Here is a 25,312-nt window from a genome sequence, read left to right as displayed (position 1 = left end):
TCTCTCGGTTATCAAGGACACTGATGCGACTTCGCCGGAAAAGAGAAACGCCTCCAGAAATAATGCTGACATACCTAGGCAAGACAGTCAACAAGGGAAGGAGAATTTCAACGCGGCAGAGGAACCAACCGGAATTTCCTTGGCGACGAAGAATAAAACCAGGCATGCGACGGGAGAGGACTTTACCGGCGGACATATGCATTAGTCGATGACGGTGGAAATCAGCTTTTGCAGCAACCGAGAAGGATTTTGACGCGGTTGAACTGAAGAAATCAGGCAGCAGGGCGGCGACATACGCTGCCAGCGCAGCATCTGGAATCGACGGCGACGACGGTAATGGCTGCGCAGTTGATGGAAACCGAATGTTGGAGAGCGAGAAAGACGATCAAGGGACGCGGGTGCAACACCAAAAGCGTAGGGTTGTGTTGGCTTATGACCCGACCCGGTCTCCTGCTTGATTTGGCATTGGGCCAAAGGGAAAACAAATATATTAAAAGATTGTTAATGGAACGAAGCCTCAAGAGTTAGATATGAGTGAGAGGTATGGACTTACTATACGTAAGACTCAATCACTCAATCTCATTCCAATCCATGTCAATTAACATAAAAATAAAAAAAAGGTAAGACTTTGGTTGAATAGTTAAATATGTTAGATTATCAAAAAAAAAAAAAAATAAATAAATAAAAATAATATGTTGTATCTAGATTTAAATCTTAGTGACTAAGTAATAGATAAAATCCTTAATTGTGTGTGAATATGTGAGGTTAATATCTAAGATTGGGAATGTTGAATTCGTCCGATAAATTTTTTTTTTATAAAAGTTGTTGCTATACCTATATTATTAATTGTATTTGAGTGTTTCTTTGGGTTGATAAAAAAGATCTTGTTAATGATCTCTTTACATTAAGTGGAAGTGCAATAATACAAGAGAAATATTAATTAGAATTTATCATTTTTTTTACCATTAATTAACTATTAATATTTAAAAATATAAACTAAAAATATATTATTAATTTATTGAATTAGTATACTAAAAAAATTAAATTAATAATTAAAAATAATTATAAAAAAATAAATTTTAATAATTTTTGAACATTTCTCATAATACAATATATACCGGAAAAAAGTGTGAAGTGCAATAAACATTCTCAATTCAATTATGCACATACTAATCTCTAGATATGTAAATTAAAGAAAAATTATTCAAAAATTTATATGTAAATAAGGTTAAATTATTTTTCATGGTCTTTCACTCTCTCTTTAACTTGAGATAGAAGTTTTGATAAAAATCTTGATAAAAATTGATTTGCAAATAGCCCTTCAAATATTTTAAATTATTGTTCCAACTATTTATTTTATGATTCTCTAATTTCTCTTGGCTTGTATAATTATCCAATATAAAATAGTTTAGAATCAAGTCGTTAATTTAACTTAATCGTTAGAGAAGACAATAATTATGCAGATAAAATGATAAAATATAATCACTATATGTCTATATCTGATATACTCAATTTTTTTATTCATGAACCTATTTTTTAATTTTTATTTTTAATTTGCAATTACATAGTTTGAGAAGACGAGTTTTCTTTCACAAAATTATAAATTACAAAGCGATAGAAGCATCATTTCTTGCACCATGCTTTTCCGACGAACTCATGAAAGCTCAAAGCCCCGAAGAAGAAGAAGAAGAAACACAAACACCACGCTTTTGCTGCCTCTCGCACGAGTTCTTCCGCGTCGCTTCTGCCAATCCTAACAAAACCGCCGTCATTCACGCGTCTGGCGTCGCCCACCTCTCCACGCGCCTGCGCCAAACTGTTCATCCTTTTCCTCCTCTTCAGGGCGGAGCTACCTATAAAAAAAGGGCAATTGTCCAAATTTTAATTTTTTATATGTAAATTTCAGTTTAATTTCTTTAAAATTTTATTTTAATTTTATTTTATTGTGTAAATATTTTTAGCCCCCTCTAATATTTCATCTGGCTCCGCGCCTGCTACTCCTGCCTCCCCAAACTTCGACCATGACAATATCTCCACGCTCTTAGAACAGCGCGTGGAGTCACTCTCTCCCCCGGTCTACAACGGTGACCGTTGCTTTACTTACTCTCATCTCTTGAAAGCCATTGATTTCCCCGCCTCTCGTATAAGCTCTATCCTGCTTGGTGCGGATGACCCTCACCTTATCACGCCCAAACCTCAAGGTTCGTTATTCACTCCAAAAACACAAAATTCAGTTACTCGGTTGGTTGGTTGGTTGGTTAGTTAGTTAGTTAGATTGTTGGTTGGGATTACTTCACACATTTGATTGCTTTTCTACTCAAGCTTTCGATGACTTGAATTCGATTTATGAGCTGGATAATGTTGCTTACTTGGTTTATGGAGCGAAGTGTTCCTTTAATTTAATTTTTATTTAGTTAAAGTGATTAGAAATTAATTTTAGTTGTAAAGCTGCTTATACGTTTTGGTTGGATGAGCTTGGAGGCTAAGTAATATAAAATGTTTACACATGCTTACATGGTAACATATCAAATCAAATTAGTAACTAATTTGAGTGAAATTTTCACTCTACCACGGACAGTTATGTCATGGAAACTTTTATGAATGAGTTTTATGTATGAAATTTTCTTCCTTATTTTTACTCTCAACCAGGCATCCCTTAGTGTTCATGTGTTAGGGTGTGGAATGAATGTGCTTGATATGCAGCATTGACATCCGGTGTTTGTGCTGCAGGTGACTGTTAGGATTTGGTTGAATTAGTCCCACATTTCTTAGGATAGCAAATGGAGTGGGTGGCCAAGGCTATAAATATGAGGCTAAGTTCTCCATATTTTTTGCACCAGTCGGAAACACTTAAAGCTTGTATCTGACTTTTCTTTTCCTCTATACTCTTTGATTAAGAGAGTGTTGTGAGGTGTAGTTAAATATTTGCTTTGAGAGTGTGGGTGTACTGGGGTGCCGGTGTTAGAGAAAAAGAAGTCTATGTGTTGTAACAATTTTCACATAGTGATATTCTCTGGTTGTCATTTGACAACGGCCGTGATTTTTTTCTCCAGTAATTGGGGTTTTCCACGTTAAATTCTTGTGTTGTGATTGTGTCTATTTTATTTCTATGTGAAAGGTATTTTCTCAAGGGGGAATGGTGTATTATTCTCAACATGTGGTATCAGAGCTTCGGTTCGGTGGGATTTATTCTTAGTATGCTCTGTGGTTGCAGCTTAGTCTGACCTTCCACATCAGAAAAGAATTTTGTCCTGTGGCTTGAGGTTGATCTTTGGTTGCTGTTGTTGTTGCTGGAAGGCAGTGTGACACTGTGAGAGTGCAGTTTGGAAAGGTTCTGGCTAAGGAAAGACTTGGTATTTAAGTGTGTCCATTGTGACCCACCTCTCTTTCCTGGGGACCCTTCCTAGTGCACAGTCTACGGTTGAGTTATACTATTCCAGTATACAGTTGTAACAATGTCAGGATATTCAAGTGATGTGAAGCTTGAAATAGAGAAATTTGATGGAAGAATCAATTTTGGCTTGTGGCAAATACAAGTCAAGGATGTGTTGATACAATCAGGTTTGCACAAGGTGTAGAAGATAAGAAGTATCCTCATGGTATTGCCGCACTGCCATGGATAAGGATAAGTTGTGGCAATCGGGTCCACAATTGCACACGGGCATTGGTTGGCATTGAGATGCAAGGTGTGTGGCGGAGTTATGTCGATGGCTAAGAACTTCCAGGAAAAGCCAATTTGGAAGTTGCACCATGAATTTTCAGCAAGGTTTCGATCTGTACCAAGGCGAAATACTTGGAGTGGTCTAATTTCAAGTGAGTATACTTTCATGGTGGAGTATGATAGTTCTCTGAACTATGATTGTCGGTATAGACAATGGACAATGGCAGCAAAGAATTGTCGGTGTTGACTATGGAAGCTGAAGATGTGTGACTATTTCAATCAAGGTGGAGATTGTTAGGATTTGGTTGAATTAGTCCCACATTGCTTAGGATAGCAAATGGAGTGGGTGGCTTAGGCTATAAATATGAGGCTAAGTTCTCCATATTTTTTGCACCAGTCGGAAACACTTAAAGCTTGTATCTGACTTTTCTTTTCCTCTATACTCTTTGATTAAGAGAGTGTTGTGAGGTGTAGTTAAATATTTTCTTTGAGAGTGTGGGTGTACTGGGGTGCCGGTGTTAGAGAAAAAGAAGTCTATGTGTTGTAACAATTTTCACATAGTGATATTCTCTAGTTGTCATTTGACAACGGCCGTGGTTTTTTTCTCCAGTAATTGGGGTTTTCCACGTTAAATTCTTGTGTTGTGATTGTGTCTATTTTATTTCTCTGTGAAATGTATTTTCTCAAGGGGAAATGGTGTATTATTCCCAACAGTGACAATGTGGTTAACCATGAAAAGGGAACTATTTATGCAGCTAAAAACTTGGAAACTAATGTGTCTAGCTCAGAGTCGGTGGTTGACTCGAGTGAAGAGTATAGGCCAAAGATAGTGGGAATATATATGCCACCTTGTGGAATACATTGTAGCTGTTTTTTCTGTATTGAGATGCGGGGAGGCTTTCTTGCCTTTGGACCCTTATTGGCCGAAGGAAAGGTTATTGTCGATTGTCGCTTCCTCAAGCGCTGATCTCATTATAGGTTCCAAATCTTCATTTGGTAGTGAGTTGGACCAGCTTGATCAATCGCATTGGCTGGTAAAGTCAGTAAGTTGTCCTGTTTTAAGCTTCTCCATTGAAGAACGCCTTCAAGAATATAGTGATTTGACAGATTTGTTATGGCCTTGTGCCAATGAAAAGAAGAGTTCATTCTATTATTTAATGTATACTTCTGGTTCAACTGGAAAGCCGAAAGGAGTGTGTGGCACTGAACAAGGTAAGTTGTTAATATTGTTTGTTGTGACTATTGTAGTACACTAAGCAAGATTTCTTTAATATAGTTTCACATGGTTTGTGTAGTTGCTGTTTTACTTTCCTTGTTTGCCTTCTCTGCCAGCTAGAAAATAAATCAAAAGCGAAGATCTAAGAAAATTCAGAGAAACATTAAAATGAAATTTGTCTGAAAATAATGTTCTTAAAATGAATCTGAACCATATGCTTTTTAATCTATTATAATATATATTCTCACAGTATGTTTCATATTCTTCCTAGGTCTTTCAAATCGCTTTTTCTGGATGCAAGGATTGTATCCTCTGAATGGGCAGGAATCATTGTTGTTTAAAACATCACTCAGCTTCGTTGATCACCTGCAAGAATTTTTCAGTGCTATTTTGACGGCTTGTATGTTAGTTATTCCTCCTTTCAGTGTTCTCAAAGAAAACATATATTCTGTAATAGATTTTCTTCAGGCTTATAGTATTAATAGGCTTACAGCTGTTCCATCGCTAATGTAGACAATTCTTCCTGGATTACAAACTCATGTTGGCCTGCGGGGTCAAAGTTCACTGAAATTGCTTGTGCTAAGTGGTGAACTGTGTCCCTTGACCTTGTGGGAGAAGCTCAGTCAGGACGTTTAACTAATGAGTAATGAATATGAACAAAAAAGGAAAAAAGGTTAACCACCAAAAATGCTCCCGAATTATTTAAATGCTAACAAAAAAATGCATCCGAATTTTATTATAGACAAAAATGCTTTTAAATAATTTAAAAACGCAACAAAAAAGTCCAACAGTAAATATATATTTTCAAAAAATGCCTTAGAGATTGAATTTTAATGTGATTTTTTGTAAGCATAATTAAAAAAATGAGATATTATTATTCTTAAAATTTGGAGATTTTTTTTCTAAGTATATATTTTTTTGTGATTTTTTAAAAGCATTATTAGTTGTTAACAAAAAAATTACAAAAAAATATATATTTAACGAAAAATTACTAAATTTTAAAGATAATAATATCTTATTTTTCTAATCATGTTTGTAAAAAATTGTATCAAAATTCAATCTCTAATGTTAGATAATCTTACAAAAACACTAACATTAAATATGTATTTCTCAAAAAAATACATTAAAGATTTAATTTTGATGCGATTTTTTACAAGCATGATTATAAAAATGAGATATTATTATTCTTAAAATTTTGTGATTTTTTGTTAAGTATATATTGTTTTGTGATTTTTTAAAAGTATTATTGGTTGTTAACAAAAATATTATAAAAAAATATATACTTAACAAAAAATCACCAAATTTTAAGTATAATAATATCTTATTTTTATAATTATACTTGCAAAAAATTGCATTAAAATTCAATCTCTAAGATATTTTTTGAAAATATATATTTACTGTTGGATATTTTTGTTGTGTTTTTAAATTATTTGAAAGCATTTTTCTCGATAGTAAAATTCGAATGTATTTTTGTTAGCCGTTTAAATAATTCGAGGACATTTTTGGTAGTTAACCTAAAAAAAATATAAAAAAAAAAGAAGAAAGAAAGAATTGAACTTGATTAGCATATACCAGGAGATTAATCCTTTGATTGAACATTAGAATTAGACATGCATTAGTCTGTTACTTCTGCCACGTGTAGAAGTTCATTGCTTGTTCTACTCAGACTGAAATGTTCCCTTACTAAATCCAGGTTTGACGTCCTGTCTTTGGTTCTCTGTCCATCACCGAAATCGGAACTAGTATTTATTGTTTCACTGTTTCTTCCTTTTGATAATGTTGTTTGTCTTTTTAAATACCAGATGTTCCCCTTTTCTTTTGCCGTTTGTTGCAGTAATATGTTGCTTAGTAGATGGCCATGTTCTTGCATTGGATCCAAACGGATCCACAGTTTGGAAGGTATAAACTTCATTTATGTTTACAATCCTAAATTATGTTACAAGATTATGGAAGTAATTTTAACTTGCATTAGTGGTGAATTTTTGCTCAGCAAACAACTGATGGACCTATATTTTCTGGGCCATGCATGCCTTCTACGCTTCCTCATGAGGTATGTCATACTCTTAGATTATTACTTAGCTAATTCTCAATTTTATTTTCATGAATTCAATATCTTCCACTTTACCACTTCATGTCCTTTTGGTGGGATCTACAAAATATTGTGAGAATTAGAATAATAGCTATAGTGCTTAGGGTAATTTATTTGTTACCGTCTTTGTTTGTAATTCTGTTAGTCGAAGAAATACTTTCGATTAAGGTGGGTCAATTTGAAGAGGAACTCGACACGGGTTCGATTTCAAAACACTTCATTAAATTGGATGGGTCCAACTAGACGGATATTCGAGATAAGTAATCGAACCAGATATTCAAATAGGTGGATCGAGTAGTTATGATAGTGGAGAAGTTAAATGATTTCATCACGTGAGGAAATTATGGGTAATATTTACAAGCAAAGAAGTCGGAATGGTTATGATATGAATTATGTTGGGGTTTAATACATTTAAAGTAATAAAATCTTAATGGAAGGGGGACAAGAAAAGAATGGGATTAAGAAGAGGAATTTATTGGCATAAAGAAACACAGCGGAAACATAAAAGATAGATAAAAAGTTTTCCCTACTAGACCTCTAAGACACCTGTTCTTAGCAACCCAGGTCACCAGAAGGAATTCCCTACTGGACCTTCAAAGAACTTGTCCTTGACAACCTAGATCAGAGGGATGAAAATTGAATCACTCAATTTTCTCCATGCAACAAGCGAAGCAAATCACTCACCTCACTTAATCACACTAAAAAAAAACGTGCATAAAGCACTAAAAAAATTTTATTCATCAAAAGTTATGTAAATTGTCTCACCAAAGGTGTTTAAATAGACTCCTAACAAACTAGTTAAAGGATAAGATAAGATAACTAATTTAAATCAGATTTGATCTTATTGGATTAGATCAGATTTGATTTAAATTTTAAAATCCTAAAGATATGATAACAAATTCAAATCAGATTTGATCTTATTAGATTAGATCAGATTTGACTTAAATTTAAAATTCCTAAAAATACTAGTAAACAAATCAAAAGTAAATCAAATCTCCCAACAAACTCTAACAACAAAACAAACTTAAAATAAAGGCATAAAAATTCAAAAATAAATAATAAAATATACCTCTGATTGAATTTGAAAAGCTTTATTGGACTTCTTGTTGTCTTGCCTTAGCCCAATGGCCTTTATGAATTGTTGTCCTTTCAGCACCACTGTTTTTGAGACGGACTATTGGTCTTCTAGATGTCCAAGACTGGTATGGCACAATTCTTCTAGATTTCAGATCCTTGAATATGACAAGATTATCATTCCGTCCCTTAGCTCTAAGATAACGAAAATGCTCTCCTGACCACGTATCAGATAGTGTATTGGTGTTTGGGTTGCATGTCAGAAGTACAGTCAGGAGGGTTTATTGGAAGCCCTGTAATAGCGGCTACATCCAAAAGAGACATACCAATCATTCCACATGGAAGGTGGAAGTTGTTGATCGTCCTGTTCCAAAAACAAGTCACAGCTCCAATCATCCATGGGAGTATTGTAAGTGAGAAGTGAGAAAGCCTTAGGAATTCTTGGATCCCCAGAGCCCCCAGGCAGCGCTTTTTGAAGGAGCAAGGCGTTGGTACTAGGCCGTGAAGTCAGTACCTCGAGGGTTAATCTTTGGATTATTCTTGAAGGGTTTTTTGATGAATGAAGAAAGAGATATCAATGGCTTGATTGATCAATAAGTCTTCTCCTTGAGCGCTAGGAAAGAAAGGTAATTTCTTATTCGCTCTTTCTAGGGATTCGACAGGCCCAAAGAAACAGTGTGTATTTCCGTTCACTGTAAAAGGGATCAAGATTCTAGTATCATTAACCTGAAGCTGTGGGTCATCAATGACTTCATCATTGACTTGATTTAGCACATGGAGGGCTGGTGGAGCTGGTGGTGCTACTTCGAGACCTTTACCCTTGTCTTGAGCAGCGGCGTGAGAAGAGGAAGCAGCCATTGCAGAACTTAGAAAAGGAAGTTTTGAAGGTTAAGGGTTATGCAAGAAAAACTGGTGCGAAAGAAATTCAGAGAGTTCGAAAAATTGAACAAGAGTGAAAATATTGAATTTAAAGGAAGTGTTGTTGTGCCCGTTATTATAGAAGGAATGTGAAAAAAGGTAACTTCCCGAAGAAGGCGAAGAGGTGGAGAGAGAAAGCGTACATTTCGGGAAACGTGTCGAGTGGATCAGTATTAATGGGAAGTTAAATAGTAATTATTACTGATTTAATAGTTTGAAATTTGAATTTGGATTAAGTGTTTTATCTTCTAATATTTTTTAAGGCAAACACATTAATCCAAGGGGGCAATTTGTTAGTCGAAGAAATACTTTCGATTAAGGTGGGTCAATTCGAAGAGGAACTCGACACGGGTTCGATTTCGAAATGCTTCATTAAATTGGATGGGTCCAACTAGACGGATATTCGAGATAAGTAATCGAACCAGATATTCGAATAGGTGGATCGAGCAGTTATGGTAGTGGAGAAGTTAAATGCTTTCATCACGTGAGGAAATCATGGGTAATATTTACAGGCAAAGAAACGGGAGTGGTTATCCAGGTGTAGGCATTCAAAATTGTTATTCCGTAATTAATTGTCAGTTACAAAAGAAGATTATAAATACTAGAAAGTTTTAAGGAATAAGGGTTGGAACTTTAACTCAGAAAACACTCAAGCACACTCACATCCCCAAAGAATTCCTGAGTCTGCGATTGAGTTACTTTTCTGTAGGGTTCCTTCCATGTTTTACTCTTTCAATTTATTTTTTTGTAAACTTTATTTTTCAAGCAAGTTTATCTTCCAAGTACCATTTAATTTCAATGTCCAATTTATATTTCTGCACTTTTAATTTTCATGTCAAAGTCCTTTGACTCACTCGAAGACACTTTATTGCTTTCTTTTATTTTCAAAGAAAATCTTTCAATTTCAGTCAATTTACTTTTTGAAATTGTTTGTTTTAAACTTCTTTATCCTTTTACAAACCTTTATTTATTTGTCATCTCGATACACATCTAATCGAAGACATACGCTTTGATGCACTTTTAGAAAACTGGTACCTACACAGAGGAGTAGGTTTCGCTCCCAGACCACTAGATATCGAACCACCATCGATTTGCTAAAATTTGACAAAACAAATTCATTGAAACGTTTATCTATATTAGTAATCGTTTTGTTTATTCCATTGTAGGTGCTAGTATGCTCCAGAAAGGGAAGCGTGTACTCTTTCAAACCGGTGAGAACTAGTCAATAAACTTGTTTCATATTTTTTCTCCACCTCCTTCTCCCTCTATCACTTAAAGGTGAATTTACTGTGTTGTATTCATAGTAGTTTTAGTGTTTATAGTTGGATTATCTTATTTTAGATATAATACAGTTTATAACCAAAAGTTTCTCAAGACAATTTTTGAGCAAAAATAATAAATCATTTTACAATAATACAAGACATGAACTACAATTGCTGCATTTATGTTCAGTTAAATACCAATGAATACTAGCTCTACTAAATGTAGTTCCATGTAAAAAAGACCAATGTAAATTATTGATTTTGGGTCTATATTTCTTTTATACTTATGTTGTATTAACTCCAGGAGAATGGGGATTTATTATGGGAACACAATGTTGGAGATCCAATAACTTCATCTGCTTATGTTGATGAGCACTTGCAGCTAGTCTCTGATGATGCCTCACATTCCTCAGACATGTTAATCTAATTGGTTTTTTCTAAATTAAAGAGGTAAATTTATCTTATACATAAAGTTCAAGCATTTTGTTTTTTCCTTTTTTCTTTTCAGGTTAATCTGCATTTGTTCAAGTTCTGGAAGAATACACTTACTTAGAGAGAACCTGAATTCCTCTGACGACACAATTTGACAGAAAATTGATGTGCAGGAATTTGCAAGGCTTGACTTGCTCGGCGATATATTCTCTTCGCCGTTAATGATTGGAGGCCGCATTTTCGTTGGTTGTCGGGACGATTACTTGCATTGTGTTACCCTTGAAATGCTAAAGCAACATGAAAGTTAAGGATGATGTATATAGCTGAATTTTTTTGTACTGTGTTAGGTAGATTGGTTCTGTGTTCAAAATCTTCCAAGTATGAAATTTTGAATGTGTAAACAGGATGAACACAAGCTAGATCATGCAACTTTTATTACCTTTTACTATAATCTGTGTTCGATGATTATATGATACGTTTCAAGAATGCTAGAAGTAGATGTTATATTTCATTACCTGAGAGCAAAGTAGTGAAAATAGCTACTATGGAGCTGAGATTTTATATGCGTAGAAAGCTACTTAATGTGCATATCCCTGATCTAGCCCATCTGGCTGAAAAAGGTTCGCCAAACCGAACTCATGAAAAAGGAGAAGGAGAAACATAAGAGTGAGCAACGATTAAAGAGTAAACCTTTTACTTGGAAAGAAAAAGTTGCTTATGTGAATATGGAGTCCTCAGAAGAGGAACTTGAGTTTGAAACAGAGGTCAATTTGGCTGAACTTAAGAAAGGTCCTCCATATGTCTGTTCCTTATTTAAAAAGCTTCCTGGTAATGAAAATTCGAATGATTCAAAACTAAAAAGTGGAAAGAAATACAGTTTTGATATTTCGAAATCTGATAAGATTTTCAATATGTTGCTTAAAGATAAACAGTTAATTTTGCCTGGGGTAGAACTTTACTTTCGGTGAAATATTTGAAAGGAAAAATTTATTGTAAATTTCACCAAGCAACAAGTCATTCGACTAACAGTTGTATTCGTCTCAGGGACTTAATTCAGGAAACAATAATGGAGGGACAATTGAAATTCGATGACGGAAAGAAAGAAATGAAGGTTGATGTTGATCCCTTCGATGCTGAGGCTAGTTTCGTCGAACCGTGTTTCGGGGTGAACATGGTAGGAATGTCTTATGATTTTGACATGGCTCTTGATGATTTTGAGTCACAGTCACAAGTTCGATTGGTGTATCCCCATGCGGGAGATGGTTTGTTGGACTTTCTAGTGCAGCCAAAGATTAAAGACCGGGACGTATCTCTGTGTCCACGGTGTAACGCCGTTTTTGATGCTGAAGCGGCGGCGATTTTTGAAAAAGAGAGGATGAAGAAAGAATTAGCTCATAGAGAAGAACAGGCATGCTAGAGGCAGCCGATTCGACGTGTTGAAGGTCAAACCTCTAAGGCCTCTCAACAAAATATGGTTACACCTTTGAGCCGATCTCAGGCTATAGGTGTCCAATGGATTCGGAACTGTCAAGAGTTCCAGAAGCGGGATGCCCTTTATCGACGCAATCCACAGTGAGAAAATCGAGGACCTCCTCGAAACCAATATTCCCACTTTCGTGGTAGAGCCAGAGGTTATCCAAGAGGTCGAGGGGGAAGGAGAAATTTCAATCAAAATAAAAAGCCCCATGTAGAAGTAAGCAAGGGGGCAACGCCCTCCGTGCATTCTCGGATTGTCTTTTTTTCTGATGGAGGGACTTGTCCAAAAGGAATTCTGTCTCCTGCAAAGATGGAAAAGGAAAAAGCAGTAGCTCAATCCTCAGGGGTCGAGAAAAACAAAGAAGTTGATGTCGACGAAGAATATTTTGATGAAGGGGATGATGACATGATTGGAACGATTTCGATCTTTCCAACCGAATATCTGGGGGAATATGAAGGTGACCCAGAAGAAGATTATGATTTGGAGGATGAGGAAGCCTTTTCCTTTATCCGAATTGAAGATGAGCTGGGGTATTTCCTTCGACCTACTGATAAACCCCCTTTTTAGGGTTTATCTTGTGCTTAATTGAGTGGATTTTATCCACTATTCTCACACTAAATCGATCATAACCTAAGCTACAGAGGTCCGAATGAGGCGGTTCCAGTTGCGTTGGAAAGCTAACATCCGAGGCTTCAAAATGATATGTAATTTGCCATGCAGTTAGATGACGCATACACGTGAATCACGCGTACGCATGACCTTGTGAAAGTTCAGCGATGCGTACGCGTGGGCGACGCGTACGCGTGACAGAGCCACGTGCTGCACGTATCAGAAAACGCTAGGGGCAATTTCTAGGCTATTTTTGGCCCAGTTTCAAGCCCGAAAACACTGATTAGAGACTACAGAGTGAAGGAATCAATCATTCAACTTTGATTCACATAATTTTAGGTTTTAGATGTAGTTTTCTAGAGAGAGAGGCTCTCTTCTCTCTCTAGGTTTTAGGTTTCTTAGTTTTAATTCTTCTTAATTTCATATTTCTATCTTAGTCTAATTTAGTTTCTCTTCTACTTTTAATTGTTCTAGCTTTCTAGTTTATTTATTTCCCTTGTTGATTACTTTATGTTGCTATTTTAGTTTATGAATTCTTATGTTAGATTCAATTTCTATTTAATGCAATTTGAGGTATTTCACAATTATTGTTCCTTTCTTCGTTTGTTATTATTGATGTTTGCAATTGGTTGTTTAGATTTAATATTCCTTGTTAGTTTTCTATGTTTTTATGTTGTGCCTTCCAAGTGTTTGATAAAATGCTTGGGAGGATTTTAAGTTAGATTTTTATACTCTTAGCTTGAATTGATTAATTGGAGACTCTTGAATCATCATAAGTCTCTTGTTGGTTGGTGATTGAAACTTGCTAGTTGGCTTGAGCTTCACTAACTCTAGTCTTTGATTAGGACTTGTGAATTCAAGTTGATTTTCTCACTTGACTTACCTTCAATTGTTAGAGGTTAACTAAGTGAGAGCAAAAGGCAATTACTATCACAAGTGACTATGATAATGGGGATAGGAATTCCAATTATCAATCCTTGTTAAGACTTTTCTAGTTATTATTTTATTTCCTTGTTATGTACATTACTTGTTCCTTATTTCAAAACCCAAAAAGATAAAATCTCATAACCAATTATAAGTACACTTCCCTGCAATTCCTTGAGAGACGACCTGAGGTTTAATACTTTGGTTGATTTTTATTGGGTTTGCTTTTGTGACAAAAAAATTAAATTTGGTTGAGGTATAATTGTCGGTTTAGATCTATACTTGCAACGCGATTATTTTTGTGAAATTCTTTACCGACGATTTTTCCCCATCAATTTTTGGCGCCGTTGCCGGGGAATTGCAAACGTATGCCTTATTATTGGTTATTGTGAGTATTGTGAATAATTTTGCTTTTTCGTTTCTTTGTTAGTTGTTTCTAGTTTTAGGAGTTTATTCTCATTATTTTCTTATTAGTTTTTGTTTTTACTTTCTTTTGTTATTATGAATTCTCATCCCTTTGGCTACGAGTTTGGTCACAATTATGTTAGGGAATGGAAGCTACAATAAGAACATGCATCAAGGTTGGGACAACCAAAGATGGGAAGAGCCACAAGGATTTGATCAACCCTTTCGACAACAACATCCTCCAATGTGCCATGAGCAACAACCATTCTACGATACATCCCAATACAATTGTTATGGTGGACCTTTTCATGACAATCAACCTCCACCAATTTACTATTAGCAAGAGCCATTCCAAGGTGCGTACCAAGACAATGGATATGGTGGACCCCCTTGTAGTTACCAACAAGGCCCACCATATGCCTATGAACCCCTCCTCAACATAGTTTTGAACTACCATACTCGCAAGCCATCTACTACCAAACACCCTCATATGATCCTAACCATTATCCACCATACCAACTACCCTATGAGCCATATGAACCATACATAGAGCCACCCCAATTCCAACCCAATTACTCCCAAGAACCACCATCTCCATATACACCATATCCATATCCATCAATCCAAGAGCCATATGATCCTAATCATGTTATTCAAGCGAAACAAGAGTCAAGGGATCGTCTCAAAGAAACACTGGATCAATTTCAAGCAACCCTTCATCAATTGGAGCAAGTGGGAAACCGGAAAGCACACGAAGCTCTCATGGCTAAAGAATCTCAACTTGAGAACAAGGGATTGAAGTGTGTTGTGCAACAAGTGGAAAAGATGGCGAGTGTTGAACCACCACACCCTTATTATGATGAACCCCCCTCATATCATGAACCTTTCTTCCCAAGTAATGAACCCTCATATCTACCCCAATCTCCAATGGATGACACTCTAAGTGTTCTTCTTCAAGAGCAAAGAGAGGTGCAAAGGACGACACAAGAGTTCATAGCTACCTTGACCGAGGTAGTAGGTAATTTAGCCTCTCTGCGCTTCAATACTCAACGTACTCCCATGGCTACATGTGAAGAACCAATAGAAGAGCGTAGCATGAAGGAGACACTAAAAACTCTGGTGGAAAGTGAGAATTGTGGCTTTGTATTGGAACAAGTGGAGGAAGCCGTAATAGTTGAAGAGGAAGAAGTGGTCGAAGACTTAGGAGATGCCGAACCTCCATGGGAATCACGAGTTGTAGAGTATTCCTCCAAGAAGATTGAAATTGATGTCAAGAAGGCTAGTGCACAACCTCCATGGCATATTCCCTATGAAGAATTGGATGGGATAGATCAAGAAGCAAGTTCCTTTGGTGATGATGATCATAAGTCAAGTCTTTCTAGTGATGAATCTACTTCCGCAAATGAACTCCTTGGGTATGAAGAACCTTCTATGAGTAAGTTTGAGAATGATGTGGAAGTGGAAGTCCTTCGCAAAGGTTGGACGGGAGTTGAGTACGCTTTTGTCAAGAACGTTGGAGACTTCTCTACCTAGGTTGTCATCTACTCCTTCATTTGAGTGGGTAAAACTTATCTCTATTCGCTTTACTGTCCCACTTGAGTATGGTATTCTTTAAACGAACGGCCAACTTAGGGAGCTCTGTGGAATTAAGCGTAAGAGAAGGATGTTTAGTGGTTGGAGTTGCAAATCAAGGCTCGTCAAGGTTGATATTTCAAGAGCTAGATACAAGGGTGGGACTAGTGAACATTTGGTTAGATCTAAGAGAAGAGTTTGGTATTGCATTGAGAATTCATATTGCTTGTCACCCGGTTGGAGTGATGATGATCAACTGACAGACGAGTGGAGAAACAAGATTTGGGATCCAGGCATACAAGAGGATCAATTTTGGGAGCTCAAAGCTTGTGGAGAACTTCATCAAGGCTTGGTGAATTTATTTGGAGATGTTGAAGCTTATTGGAAGTTCAAGCGTTGATGGAAGTTTCAAGATGAGTTCAAGCACAAGTCACCATGACAAGGAGCTCACCAAATGTCCAACTTAAGGACTTTAACTAAAAGTGCTAGGTGGGAGACACCCCACCATGGTAAATTCTTTCTAATTTCCCCTTTTATTTATATTAGTAATAAGTTAGATTTTTATTTTTATTTTTAGATATTTTTATTTCGTTTAATTCATGGTTTAGTTGTCTAAAAAAAATCTGCGATCGACGCGTAAGCGTCGATGACGCGCACGCGTCACATGCAGGTTCGCAATATTAATAAAATGAACAGGGAGTTGTGATGGAAACGCGCGGGAGGGGTGCGTGGCGCACAAGCCACCCCACACGTACGCGTGCCTCACGCGTACGCGTTCCCTGCAAATTTTTCAACCCACGCGTAAGCGTCAGCAACGCGTATGCGTGGGCATGAAAATCGGCGTAAAAGATCGAATTGAACAGAATATTGGGCTACCACTGTGCTGAAATCGCACGAGTTGTCACGCGTACGCGTGACCGACGCTCGCGCGTCACTTTTCTTCTTCGGGCACCCACGCGTACGCGTGGGCGACGCTTACGCGTCACATGGCCATTTCTGTTTTCATGCATCCGCGTGATGCATGCGCGCGCGTCGCGTCTGTTTCTTGTTCTCTTATCATTTCTCCCTCTTTCTTCCTCCTTTCTTATGTTCTTCTTCTTCATTTCTTTACATTCTCCTCCATATTCCCTTTCAATTTCTTTTACTTACTACATTTGCATACTTTTCTGCCTTGCATTTTAATTTTGTTCATGTTTTTATTTTCTTTTCTAAGTTTATTTTTTTTCCATTGGTGTTAAATGTCTTATTAAACTGTTGCATCTTTTCTTGCGTTATTTTGGTGCTTCGTGACTTGTTTTAAATTGTTGGGTATTATTATTCATAGATCAATGCTAATTTTTTTATGAAATTTGTATTCCATTTGCATTGATGTGCACTTACACTGTCTTTCATGATCCACACTTTCCCCCATTGTTGCAATTTTTTGCACTATTGATATGCCATTTGCTTCTATTGTTTTCTCACTTGCATGTTGTAGCTACCATGTAATTGAGACCCTCATTATTTGGCATTAACCTACTCATATTTTATTTGTTTTCTTATCGTTATTTCTGGGTTAATTTTCTTCTTTTTCCTCTTCTTTCAGGATGGCCACCAAAAAAGGGAAAGGAAAAGCTTCTCAATGGGACGACAGACAAGTCCATCTGCACAATCTTTGGAGAAAAGCATCAGTGTAGCAACCTGTCCACTTGCACCTCTTTGCATGCACCGAGGACGGTGTAATCTTTAAGTATGGAGAGGTCGATATTGACTTCTGTGGGTTAGTTATTTTCTTCTCAACACTAATGTTTTATTTTCTTTGTTAGTTCATTGTTGCATTTGTATGTTTGATTGCATGTTTGCTTGCATATTTTACCACTACTTGGTTGAAGTGACGAATTTTTTTTCAAGAAACTTTTTATAGCATTTCACTAATTTGAATTAAAATTTTTGTTAAACTTGCTTGAAGAAATTTATTTTGGAACATGGTTTAGAGCTAGAACACAAAACCAGTGAGATTTTGAGCCTATTCGATTGGTTGCATTTTATCAACCAATATTTTATTTTTGGTGTGTGTTGTTCTCTCTAAAATTGTGATCTTTGTCTTGATTAATTCTATATTTCCATTGTTTGATGTATGCATGCACTTACATGATTGAGGCCTTGTTTCACTGAGCTTACATACCCATATGGCCTTAACCTTTTCATTATCCTTTGTAAACCAATGTTGAGCCTTTTAACCCCATTTATTCTTTACTTTACCTCATCAATAACTCTAAGCGCAAAACAATAATGTCCTTAATTTGAATCCTTGGTTAGCTTAGACTAGTGAGAGTGTTCATGATTTAAGTGTGGGGAAGTTGGGTTTGGAAAAATTTGGTTTGAGAATTGGGTGTTGTATATTCTTGTGAAAATGTGCAAAATAATAGTTGAGCACATATTATTGCATTCAAAATTTAATCATATGCATTGAAAAAAAAAACAAAAGAAAAGAAAAGGAAAAAGGAAAAAAAAGAAAAAAGAAAAAAAAAAGAGCAAATAATAAAAAGGGGACAAAATGCCCCAAAGTAAATGGTGTTAGCAATGCATATGAGTTGTACTCAAATTGGGATGCATGGATATGTGGCAAAACATAGTTAATGGATAGTTAGGTTTTATATTCTGATTAAATGGATTGGCTTAAGTTAGGTGGAAAGTTTAAATTAATTAAGGATTCAGATTTTAGTCCACTTGGCCAAATACAATCCTACATTGACCCTAAACCCATTACAACCCTTAAAAGACCTCTTGATATGTCTATTTGTGCATCAAATTATTTGTTGATTGGTAGAAGAAGAGCAAGTCTTAGAAAGTAAGGTTAGTAGAGAATTGAGAGAATCGAACCTTAAACACTTGAGTAATTAGAGTGTATACACTTTTAGTGAGGGTTCGATGCTCGATTCTTTGTTCCCGGCTTTCATGAGCTATTTTCTTCTGCAAGTTTACTTGTACTTTATTTTATGATTTGAATTAGTGAGATCCAGTTCATATTTCTTCTTGAAAAATTTGCTTACTTTTAACCAAGTACGTAAGAGCATTTTGCATTTAGTTGCATTCATACAGATAGGTTGCATTGCATAAGTTCTACCATTCTACCTTCACTCTTTTGGTTCTCTTGAGCTTAGCATGAGGACAGGCTAATGTTTAAGTGTGGGGAGATTGATAAACCCCATTTTTAGGGTTTATCTTGTGCTTAATTGAGTGGATTTTATCCACTATTCTCACACTTATTCATAGAATTCGCATGTTTTACATTTTCCTTCCTAATTTTGTGCTATGATAGAAAACATGCTTCTTTGGCCTTAAATTTGCTAATTTTAATCCTCTCTTATTACCATTCGATGCCGTGATATATTTGTCAAGTGTTCTCAGGGTTTATAAGGCAGGAATGACTTAGAGGATGGAAAGGACGCATGTGAAAGTGGAAGGAATACAAGAAATTGAAGGAATTGCTAAGCTGTCAATCCTGACCTCTTCGTACTAAATTGATCATAACTTGAGCTACAGAGGTCCGAATGAGGCGATTCCAGTTGCGTTAGAAAGATAAAATCCGGGGCTTCAAAATGATATGCAATTTGCCATGCAGTTAGGCGACGCGTACGCGTGCGCGTGACAGAGCCACGTGCTACACGTATCAGAAAACGCTAGGGACAATTTCTAGGCTGTTTTTGGCCCAGTTTCAAGCCCGAAAACACTTATTAGAGACTACAGAGTGAAGGAATCAATCATTCAACTTTGATTCACATAATTTTAGGTTTTAGATGTAGTTTTCTAGGGAGAGAGAGAGGCTCTCTCCTCTCTCTAGATTTTAGGTTTCTTAGTTTTAATTCTTCTCAATTTCAGATTTCTATCTTAGTTTAATTTACTTTCTCTTCTACTTTTAATTATTCTAACTTTCTAGTTTATTTATTTCCCTTGTTGATTACTTTATGTTGCTATTTTAGTTTATGAATTCTCATGTTAGATTCAATTTTCTATTTAATGCAATTTGAGGTATTTCACAATTATTGTTCCTTTCTTCGTTTGTTATTATTGATGTTTGCAATTGGTTGTTTAGATTTAATATTCCTTGTTAGTTTTCTATATTTTTATGTTGTGTCTTCCAAGTGTTTGATAAAATGCTTGGGAAGGTTTTAAGTTAGATTTTTATACTCTTAGCTTGAATTGATTAATTGGAGACTTTTGAATCATCATAAGTCTCTTGTTGGTTGGTGATTGAAACTTGCTAGTTGGCTTGAGCTTCACTAACTCTAGTCTTTGATTAGGACTTGTGAATTTAAGTTGATTTTCTCACTTGACTTACCTTCAATTGTTAGAGGTTAACTAAGTGAGAGCAAAAGGCAATTACTATCACAAGTGACTATGATAATGGGGATAAGAATTCCATTTATCAATCCTTGCTAAGACTTTTCTTAATTATTATTTTATTTTCTTGATATTTACATTACTTGTTCCTTATTTCAAAACCCAAAAAGATAAAATCCCATAACCAATTATAAGTACACTTCCCTACAATTCCTTGAGAGATGACCCGAGGTTTAATACTTCGGTTGATTTTTATTGGGTTTACTTTTGTGACAAACAAATTAAATTTGATTGAGGTTTAATTGTCAGTTTAGATCTATACTTGCAACGTGATTATTTTTGTGAAATTCATAACCAACGATTCTCCCCCATCACCTACTGAAAAACAAATGTCTCATCTCTGCCCGTTCCATATAACTACCACTTTGAGTGGGATCAAAGTAAACAAAGTCCTGATCGATGGCGGGGCGGCAATCAGTTTGTTGCCTGAGAGGATGTTAATAAAGGTGGGTAAACATCTTGATGACTTGGTCCCCACAAACATTGCCGTGACAGATTTTAGTAGGGCTTCGACTCCAGCAAAAGGGTTGGTTACTCTGATTGTGAAGGTTAGATCATCTGAACGAAACACTGTGTTCGTGGTGGTTCCATCAAAGGCTAGTTATAATGCTTTGTTATTGGATCCATGGTGTAGGGGTTGTACCTTCTACTGTGCATCAAAGCGTGCTTCTTTGGTCAAAGGATGGCAAACCTGAAGTCATAAAGGCAGATTCGAACCTTTATGTTGAACAACTACACGTTGATTTAAGGATGTATAATCCTAAGTTAAAACCTTTGAATGTCGACAGGACACTGAACTCTTATAATTGTGAAGGTTGTTACTTGTCTTCGGAAGGTTTGTCCGTGAAGTTATGCTATCTAGAGTTGAATTTTGCTCCGACTGGCTGGGATTGTCTCTCTTGAAAGTTGCTCTATGGACCAGGTTGAGGAAGTTTCCGATTACCTGGTAACTCTACATAATTTTTTGTACCTGGTAACTTTTACTATTTCAGTTTTTGTTCAACATATATATGCTTTTTCCTCTCTTTTTTTTTACAGTTGGCAGATGCAGGGTTTCATTGCTTTGCACCTGATTGGATAAGATTTGGATTCAGTGATAAACCTCAACCAGGATATGGTTTTGATTACACAGGTTTCCTTTTATGGATGATCTCAGACCAGAATCAAATTTTAGTAATGCAGAAATCTTTAAAATGTTTTTGTTTCAATTCTTATAGAGAAGGAGTTCCATGATGCATTGGATAATTTGCTTGAGGTGTTGGGTGTCAAATTTCCCTTTTTCCTAGTTGTTCAGGTATCTAAATTAAGCATGGATATTATACATCATTTGAAAGTTACATTGAATTCAGTGAAATACTATGATGCATTTATTTAAAGAATGAGAGCGATACAAAACAGACAAAATATCTCGGTCATGGGAGAAAATATGTTTATTCATGCTTTCTTCTAGTCTGCAAAACTTTTTCCTTTAGCTGCACTAGTATACAGAACTTCTAATCAATGAGTAGCAGCTAAGAACTCATCTTCTAACACGAGAACTTCTAATCAATGACTAGCTGATGTATCCTTGAATTATTTTAATGAATATTTAGAAATAAATATAAATGATAGTTGGACTGCTAAGTTATCCAAGAGAGTGTGCTTATAGGCCTTTATGTTGGATTTAGAGTATGAAGCTCATGTTTCAGATTTTGGGACTGCTAAGTTTCTCAAGCCTGGTTCATATAGTTGGACAACATTTGCTGGTACTTTTGGCTATGATGCTCCAGGTTACACCTTTTCCCTTATAACTTTGAAATGATAGTGATCACATCATTTTTCACTTGTTCTGTTGTTTTAGTTTATATTTCATTTTTCTCTATTAAGATAATAAGATCTTTATATGGTAAATCTTTAAAATGGATTCACCTTTCCTATATACCAAAGTTTGAACTCGGAGGTATCCAACTCCCTAGCCTTCGCGCCACCCATTTTGTTTATTGTAGGCACATAATGTTAATCTTCCTCCTTGTCATGGTATCTACCACCTCCTTGGATTTTTCTGTTAGAGTGCCTATGTTCCATGTCCTAAATCTCAACCTTATGTCGCTCCAAATTTACCTTACCATTTTCTTTGTGAACTAGCTTATTTACCTTCGTCCGTTTACGAAAACGCGGGAACCCTTGCTCATTTAACACTACACCAGGGTACCGATGCAACAGCTCTCGCTCATTTGACACTGTATGCGAGCTATACAGTGCTTTACTTTCGGACAACGACCTAGATTTAGCGCAATAATGCCTTTGATCCATGTTATGAAGATTCAACTAAATTTTTATGTTGGCTATCGAAGGCCTAACACAACCCTCCTTCTTTATCCGGGTTTGGGACTGGCTATGTACCGTAGGTGTAGCATAGGCGGTGTTATCACTAATAACATTCCAATGTAAAAAAAATTAGCTATACTTTTACATCATTTTCAACTTTTTTTTTACCATTTTAAGAATTATCTCATTATTTCTCAACCTATCCTATGTCGTAGGCACGGAATGCAAAATAGACTAACAACGCGATTGTGCACATGCTATCTGCGCAATAGGAGTGAATAATAGACAGGATGATGAGCGAAAACTAATGCTCACGAATGCTGGCAAGTGCACAAGATCGTTTAAGTAATACTTGATGCACGGAAAACTTGTCTCATAACAAATTTCCTTCGGCAAGTGTACCGAATTTGTCGTCAAGTAAAAACTCACAATAGAGTGAGGTCGAATCCCACAAGGATTGATTGATCAAGCAACTTTAATTAGAGGAATGTTCTAGTTGAGCGAATCCAGGATTTGATTTTAGAATTGCAGAAAATAAAATGGCGGGAACCGGGAAGGTAAATGACAGAAAAAGTAAATGCTAGAATTAAAGAACTGAAAGTAAATTACTGAAGTAAATTGCAGAATTGTAAATGAGAATGGGGGAATTGCTCATAAAAGTAAATGACAGAAATTAAAGAGAATGGGTAAGATCAAGAATGGGGAGTTCATTGGGCTCAGGAGATGTTACATTCTCCGGATCAATTTCATTTTCATCTCTTCCTCAATCAATGCACTCATTGATCTCCTTGGCAATCTTAAGTGATCGAATTACAATTTCTTGTAATTCAATCTCTCAAATCTTGATCAATAGCCAATTCCTTGGTCAATTGCTCATGAGAAGAGATGAAGTATGGTCACTGATTATACCACATGCATTTCCCAAATCAAGTGTTGAGAGGATTATAGTCACATATCCATTCAAACCCAATTTGGTCCAGCATGAGAAAGCATTTCTAGCTTGATCTCTTCATTCCTCTTTCAAGGTTCAGAAGAGATCCAAGTATGAATAGCTTCTTTTCCAAGATAACTACCTAATTGGATGAAGACCGAAAGCTTTCAAGTAAAATCAAGAGAAAAGATAGAAGAAGAATAATGAAAACTAGTATTGATCCATCAAATTACAACAGAGCTCCCTAACCCAATGAAAGGGGTTTAGTTGTTCATAGCTCTGGAAAATGAAAACAAAGATGGAGAATACATCATGAAACTAGAAGTGCAGAGAAAGTAAAATACAGAGAGTAATTCTATGCCCAGAGGCTCCCTCTATTTTCCAACTCTCTAATTAATTCAAAGCTACTCCTATATATACTACTCTTCTACTCTTCTAGTTAGTTCTTCAAGTCTTGGGTCTGGGCCTTTGGATCTTGAGTTTGAAGCAGTTATCTTCTTCATTGGGCTTGGCTTTACTTGCAGAGAGAAAGTGTGAAGTGGGCAGAGACTTTTGCTCAGGGCGTTAGTGGTGTTAACGTTTAGTGAAAATATAGGTTCGAGAACGTTAGTGACATTCAACTTTTTCACTAACGTTCCTTACCCAAGTAAGAGCCACGTTAACCTCAACGTTAGTGGCACAAACGTTGCCACTAACGTTGCCTCTTTGTCCTTCGCGTACGTTATTGGGACTCAACCCCAATAACGTTGAGAAGCCTCCCCCTTCCCTATGTTAGAGTCCACGTTAACTTAGTTAACGTGGCTCTTTTAACGTAGGCTTGCCATCCTTCGAGAACGTTAGTGATACTTAACATTGTCACTAACGTTTCAATGTGCCCCTTAGCTCCCACGTTAGTGACAAAGTTGAGTGTCACTAACGTTGGCTCAACATTCCTTTATCCACGTTAGCTTCCACGTTAACTAAGTTAACGTGGGAGTTAACGTGGCTCATGGTGGCATGTGTGGGCTCCTTCCAACGTTAGTGACAATGTTGGGTGTCACTAACGTTGACGTCACCTCCCTGCTTCACGTTAACTTCCACGTTAACTAGGTTAACATGGGAGTTAACGTGGGAGTTAACGTGGCCTAGTGTGACTTGGCCAACGTTAGTGATAATGTTGAATGTCACTAACGTTGGCTTCTCCCCTTTCTTCTTAACGTTAGAGGCCACGTTAACTAAGTTAACGTGGTGACTAACGTGGCCACTTATGAGCTTGGTCCAACGTTAGTGATAATGTTAAGTGTCACTAACGTTGGCTCCATTTCCTTTCTTCCACGTTAGAATTCACATTAACTTAGTTAACGTGACTCTTAACGTGGGCAATGATGGCTTCGAGAGCGTTATTGGCAATCACTTTTCTCATTAACTTTGCAAGTTACTCCCATTCCACGTTAGTGTTAACGTTAGTGTAACTAACGTAGCCACTAATGTGGTTCTTCTTTGCTTCCTTTGTCCTGAAATCAAGCAATAAAGTGCATCAAAAGTTCTAATCCAAGTCATGGGAAATGCAACATCCAATTTGTCCTTAAATTAATGCAAAATCCTCATGAAATCATGTAAAGTGCACAATGTATGCTTGAATCAAGATGTAAGTGAATAACTACCCAAAACTAGCTTATTTTCTAAGGAAATACATGAAACTACCCTAAAAACAGTAAAGAAAAGGTCAGTGAAACTGGCCAAAATGCCCTGGCATCAATACTACGATGAGTGGATATCGTTTCCACGAGGATTAACGGATTGAGACAAGCAACGTCTAATTAAATCTCTAATTAGATTGATCAAACCTTAGATTTTGGATTGTAGATCTTAAAGAAAAGAAGAAACACAGAGGAAGAGAATGAGAGAATGCTTTGAAGTTGGAAGAAAATCAATAGATGAGAATGTTGAAGGTCTCGAAGATGTTTAATTCTTGGAAGAACAATGCTTATACTTTCTTATTTAATTCATGCAAAAATCTTTTCACAACAAGTCATTTATAACCAAACCTCAATTCCTTGGTGATTTAATTTC

The 25,312-nt window shown here is 36.3% G+C and overlaps 1 long non-coding RNA gene and 1 pseudogene across 1 annotated transcript; both read left to right on the top strand.

Moving 5' to 3' along the window:
- Nucleotides 1-4,229: 4,229 nt before the first annotated feature.
- Nucleotides 4,230-10,982, top strand: LOC112763125 (putative acyl-activating enzyme 19; annotated as a pseudogene).
- LOC140173066 (uncharacterized) lies at nucleotides 6,711-10,185 on the top strand. Its single transcript, XR_011875792.1, has 3 exons — nucleotides 6,711-6,776; nucleotides 6,868-6,927; nucleotides 10,125-10,185. It is a non-coding gene; the product is annotated as an uncharacterized lncRNA (long non-coding RNA).
- Nucleotides 10,983-25,312: the final 14,330 nt, after the last annotated feature.

This window comes from Arachis hypogaea, chromosome 17 (genome assembly GCF_003086295.3).
Source record: "Arachis hypogaea cultivar Tifrunner chromosome 17, arahy.Tifrunner.gnm2.J5K5, whole genome shotgun sequence".
NCBI classification, from domain to species: Eukaryota; Viridiplantae; Streptophyta; class Magnoliopsida; order Fabales; family Fabaceae; genus Arachis; species Arachis hypogaea.
Note: the sequence above shows the minus strand (reverse complement) of the source record. Positions and strands in the feature narration are given on the sequence as shown.